Here is a 5,508-nt window from a genome sequence, read left to right as displayed (position 1 = left end):
CAGAAGTTCTTATTTTTTAGTCATAAAATTTTTGAAGTATATTTATTAACCTTTTCAAATTTTTAAACTAGAAAAATAAATAGTCCATTACCTAAAAAATAATAAACAAATAGTCCATTATAACATACACATGACCTATTTAATGCATTCGTAAAGAAACTCATTTGTTAAGTGAAGCAAATAATTGTGTTTTATTTTTGTGTTCAATTAGTTGATTGATGATATATTAACTGTTTAACTTCTTTTGAATTCATTTTATTTTTAAAATTAAATTGTTACATTGAATTCTATTCTTAGACTTTTTTTTTTAATTTTTATTTAGACCACAATTTAATTTGTATAAACAAAAATACATCAGAAGAATCACATACTTATCAATTACTTAATATTATTTGAATAAAAAGATACATTTAAAAATAATTTTAAAAACAAAGCTGCAATAAAATTTTCACTGCACGAACGTTCATGTTATCTAGTTTCTTAAGTTTCGGATAAATAAGTCCTAAGTTTAAAATTTAAAATCAAAGAAGTAAATTAAAAATCAGTGCGTGTGAATATTATGGACCGCACGATTAATAAAACGGTCAATATCGTTAAAAGAAGATCCACCCTCCATTATTGCCTTCTTACTTTCTTCACTCTTAATCATCACCGCCTTCTTAATCTCCTCTGAATCTTCCATTAACTTTCTAATCCCCGCCTCAATTTTCTCCGACGTCAACCACACCGTCGCCGCCGTTGCCTCCTCCGCCACCATACTATAATCCAACGAAACCTCCACCGCCACTCCCAGCTCTACTGCCATCTCAAACGCATTCAACTGTTGCTCCGCGTACATCGGCCACGTCGCCAGCGTCACACCGTTCCACAAACTCTCCAGCACCGAATTCCACCCACAGTGCGACACAAACCCTCCCGTCGCCGGATGTTCCAATATCTCCGCCTGCGGAGCCCACCCCATCACTTTTCCGATTCCGGCCGTCCGATTAATAAACCCCTCCGGCAGAACGCTCTCCGGCGGATCCTGCCGTATGGACCAGATGAATCGCACTCCGGTTCGCTCTAAGGCATCTGCGATTTCTTTGGTTTGAGATTCATTGAAGGTCCCCAATGATCCGAAACAGAGGAACAACACTGACGATAGCGGCTGCTCGTCTAACCACTTCAAAATCGCCTCCTGCTCGGTTTCTTCGATTTGGGTTTTCTTTTTCTTCAGATTCAAAATGGGTCCGACGGTGTACAACGGCGGGAGGTTCTGATTGGCAAACCAGTTAATCGGACCGGATTCGAGCTCAGAAAATGTGTTGACCAGAAACCCACTTACTTCTCTGAACTTGCAAGTGAGACTGTGCGCCCATTCGGTCGTTTCTTTATCGAAAAACATGGTGTAAATCAGTTTCCTCGGAATCGGATTTTTGAAACCCGGGACGGTGAATTCTGTTGCAGAGTTCAGCAATTTGTCCATGTCGTGATTGAATTCGCCGTCGTAGAGTTCTTGGAGATGGAAGAGGAGGGCGAGGAAGGAAGCGCTGGAAGTGTAGAAGAGGTAAGCGGGAACGGAAAATTGTTTGGCGACATCCACCATGGGTATGCAGAACATGTCGATGATGAAGCCGGCGAGCGTAGGGGAGTCCGGCGCGGCGGTGAGATTGGCGACGGCGTCGGCGACATTTTGTTTCTGGGATTCAACGAGGGGTTTGAGGATGGTGGTTTTTTTGGCGTCTTCTGGAATGGGTTGCTCCGGGAGAGTGATGAATCGGAGGCGATCGGTGGTGGCCGAGGAACAAAGAGATTGGATTTGATCGGCGGATCTGGTGGGGAAAGGAACTTTGAAGATGAAAATAGTGATGGAGAGAAAAGGGTGTCGATTTACGAGAAGGTCGGCACATTGGACGGCGGCGGTGAGGTGGCCGATGATCGGCGTGGGGATGAAGATCAGCTCCACTTTCTTCATTTTCAGTACGTTGACCACAGTACCACTGTATAGTCGGGGAAGATGGATTTAATTTATAGCAGTTTATAAAAAGAAATTAAAAATGCCCCTTATTATTTTACTAATTAAAGAAACACGTGCTTAAGCACGCGATCTTAAAACTAATTTAAAATATAACGATTTTTATGTACTTAATAAATAAATCATTATCTATTTTTTGTTTGGGTTACCATAAAACTTTTAAGAGTTAAAAAAATGTAGCTTTTTTTGTTTTAACATTTTCATATTATAATTTTCCGCAAAATATTATTTTATATAGTAAAGCATTAAGTAAATTTTTTTGTTATTAACTATTAGAAGAGAATGACAAAAGAGGATTCTATGAAAAAATTAAAGATTAAAAATAGTAAGATAAAAGTCATCAAATCTTGTAATTTTAATTTAAGGTAAATAGCCTAAAAAAAACACTAAAGTAGGTAAAAAGATATTTAGTTTTTGTTTAAAAACCATTTTGTCATAACTAAATATTATTTGAAATTTGTTTTAATCTTATAAAATCTATGAAAAAGTTGAATAGAGTATTATTTAAAAAATAAAAAATAGATTTAATATTTAAAAACCAATACAATACATTAAAATTTTAGTTTGAAAAATCATTTCTTTTGGAATCCAATCCAGTAATCTAAATTGTGTTTTTTTTTTTTTTTTTTTTGGAAAGCATGAATACTCAAAACTAAACGTAAGGTTTAAAATTTGGATGGAAATATAGAGTTCTTAGTTTTACGTAAATTTTTGCCAATATGAGCTTAATTCAATGGTAATTAACATAATAGTTGAAATAATACCATATTATGTATTTCTATTTGTGTACATAACAGGTAAAATACAAAAAAGTAACAACCCAACTGACCCATAAATATTAACATCCTCCCTTAAACTAAAGGTGGGAAAGTAGAGACCAACTTGAATTTGAAAAATAACTAACCAAAGCTTGCAGGGGAGAGTGCTTTAGTGAAGATGTCAGCCGGTTGCTCGACCATAGAGGTGGCTTAAAGGAGTAGGGTGGAGTTTTGAAGATGATGATGAACAAAATGACAGTCATTCTCAATATGCTTTATATTGTTCATGGAAAACATCATTATGAGCAATCTGAATAGCACTACGGTTGTCACAATAAAGAATATTAGCAGTGGCTTAGGGAGTCCCCATGTCAGCTAGAAGCCAATGATGCCATAAGATTTTGGAAGTGGCATCAGCAAGTGCTTGATATTTTGACTCTGTGTTGGAAAGAGAAACAACAGTTTGTTTCTTACTCCATTAGGAGATGAGAGAATCAACCGGTCCAGTTAGCATCAATATAGCCAGAGAGAATCAAGGAGGACCGAGAAGAGAACTGAAGACCATATCCTAGGGTACCCTTAACATATCGTAGAATATGAAGAACAACAGTGAAATCCTAGGGTACCCACATATCGTAGAATATGAAGAACAACAGTGAAATGAATAGTACAAGGAACAGACATGAATTGACTGATCACATGGACCACATAGGAAATGTCTAAATGGGTCTTGATTAAGTAGATGAGACTGCCAACAAGTTGCCTATACAGAGTGGGGTCCTCGAGCGGAACACCATTAAAAGAAGTCAGGAAAACATTGGAGTCTAACAAAGTTGGTGCAGTAATAGTATCGGTAATACCAGAACGCGCTAAAAGATCAGACGTATATTTCACCCGAGATAATGTAAACCCTTGAACTTGTTTTACTAGTGAATTGATTTTAAGTTCCCTTAATTATGTGTTAAATATGTGTATTACCATTAATGCAAGAGTAAGCTAAGTATATTTAATGAATGATGTGTTTGTAATGTTTAAGAGAAGGAAAATTTTCTAAATGTTAGAAGTATATGCTCTCAAGTTGTAAGAGTAGTCGATGCATATAGTTTGAGGGTTGCAAGCTGGAAAAGGGCAGGAAAAATATGCTAAGTGTGGTATATTGAGCTCTTGGGCGAGATGGAAAGAAGTTAAAAACTTTGAGAAAATAGAGGACTCCATACGTTGGAGCTATGAGGCGCCATATGGTTAGTTCTGTTGAACTATACGGCCAGAAATTCTTGGAGGGGATGTTATTTCTAAGTACAACAATGCGGAATGAGGAAAATATGCGACCAACCTCGTCTACTAACATTAAGGCTAAGTAGACAAACGAGGCGGTAAAGGATCATGTATTGAAGGATATGACGATGAGTAGAAGTATGCGCTAACTAGGAAAAGGCTTAAGTGGCAGCAAGGCCATGTGGTGAAGTTAAGTTGAGGTGTTCAACTTAATTAACTGGTAAGTAAGCCAGGTGACAGTCTTAGAGATACCAGTTGGAAGATAAGTGTGCCAGGTGACATTTAATTAAGGTGAAATATCATGCAAGACTAAGTATAAATTAACATGATGAAAAAGGAAAATTAAGTTGGAATACCATATGAAGATTTTGAAAGTGAGAGAGTTCTCGGCAAGCTTCAAGAAAAATTGGAGGATTCCAATCAACCCAAAGGAAGTAATTCAAGTTCTAAGGTAAGTGAAAGTTATGATGATTATGAACAAATTCGTTAAAGGAAGCTTAGCTAGTTGAATACTAGAATTAAAGTTATGAAATCTGGAAATTTGAAATTTGAAATGATGTTGTGGATGAATAAGTAGGCAACTGCTTAGATCTGGAGTCGAATCCTCATGAACCAAGAAGCGCACGCACGAATGAGCAGAGAATGAAGAAAACGAATGCTTGAACCGATAAAATGGAATTGACGCTCGAACGGACGGAGGGATTGACGCTTGAACGAAGGGAGAACAAATCAGACGCCTGAACAAAGGACAAATGCTACTGGCGGATTGGACGCCCGGATGGAGAACCGACGCTACTGGCGGAATATTTAAACAGAAAACAGATGAACCATGATGGGTACTGGCAGTGCATGAACTACGATGTTAGACCCTAATGTTGAACTCTGATACCAAGTGAAATAATATTGTATTATGTATTTCTATTTGTGTACATAACAAGTAAAATACAAGGATTTTTATATACAGAGGAATACCCAAAGATAGATACAATAAATCCTCAACAACCCATAAAATCAGGCCAACAAAAACTTAACAACCCAATAGACCTATAAATATTAACAATAATCTTCCTTCTATGGGTTGAAAGTTTGATCTTCCATTTTGTGTTGTACTAAAAAAAATTTATGTAAATTTTGATGAGTATTTTTTTTAAAAAAAATTAAAATAAAAAAATAAAAAATAAGTTTAAATCCGTAGGTAAACATTTTATGACTTTTAAACAAGTTAATAGGTATGTTATTTATATTATATTTATGTCAGAGACATTTTGTTGCTTTTTTTTTGTGGATTTTTAATGATGTGATGAAAATATCAATTCATTTCATGCCGATGTTTAACTCAGAAATATTCACATGTTAATGAAAAATTAAATTTGATAATATTTACAACAAAACTAAAATTAAGGTTTATTAAGAGGTACTAAATTTGAATCTTTCAAAATATAAGAGACAAAAGTACGCATA

General features: G+C 35.9%; 1 pseudogene across 1 annotated transcript; it reads right to left on the bottom strand.

Annotated features, from left to right (window-relative positions):
* Positions 1 to 368: 368 nt before the first annotated feature.
* LOC120086255 (anthocyanidin 3-O-glucosyltransferase 2 pseudogene) lies at positions 369 to 2,183 on the bottom strand (annotated as a pseudogene). The gene has a single exon (XR_016531707.1). The product of XR_016531707.1 is annotated as an anthocyanidin 3-O-glucosyltransferase 2 pseudogene (transcript).
* Between the last annotated feature and the right edge of the window lie 3,325 nt (positions 2,184 to 5,508).

The sequence above is a fragment of the Benincasa hispida genome, chromosome 9 (assembly GCF_027475165.1).
Source record: "Benincasa hispida cultivar pf3 chromosome 9, pf3_genome.v1.1, whole genome shotgun sequence".
Taxonomy (NCBI): Eukaryota; Viridiplantae; Streptophyta; class Magnoliopsida; order Cucurbitales; family Cucurbitaceae; genus Benincasa; species Benincasa hispida.
Note: the sequence above shows the minus strand (reverse complement) of the source record. Positions and strands in the feature narration are given on the sequence as shown.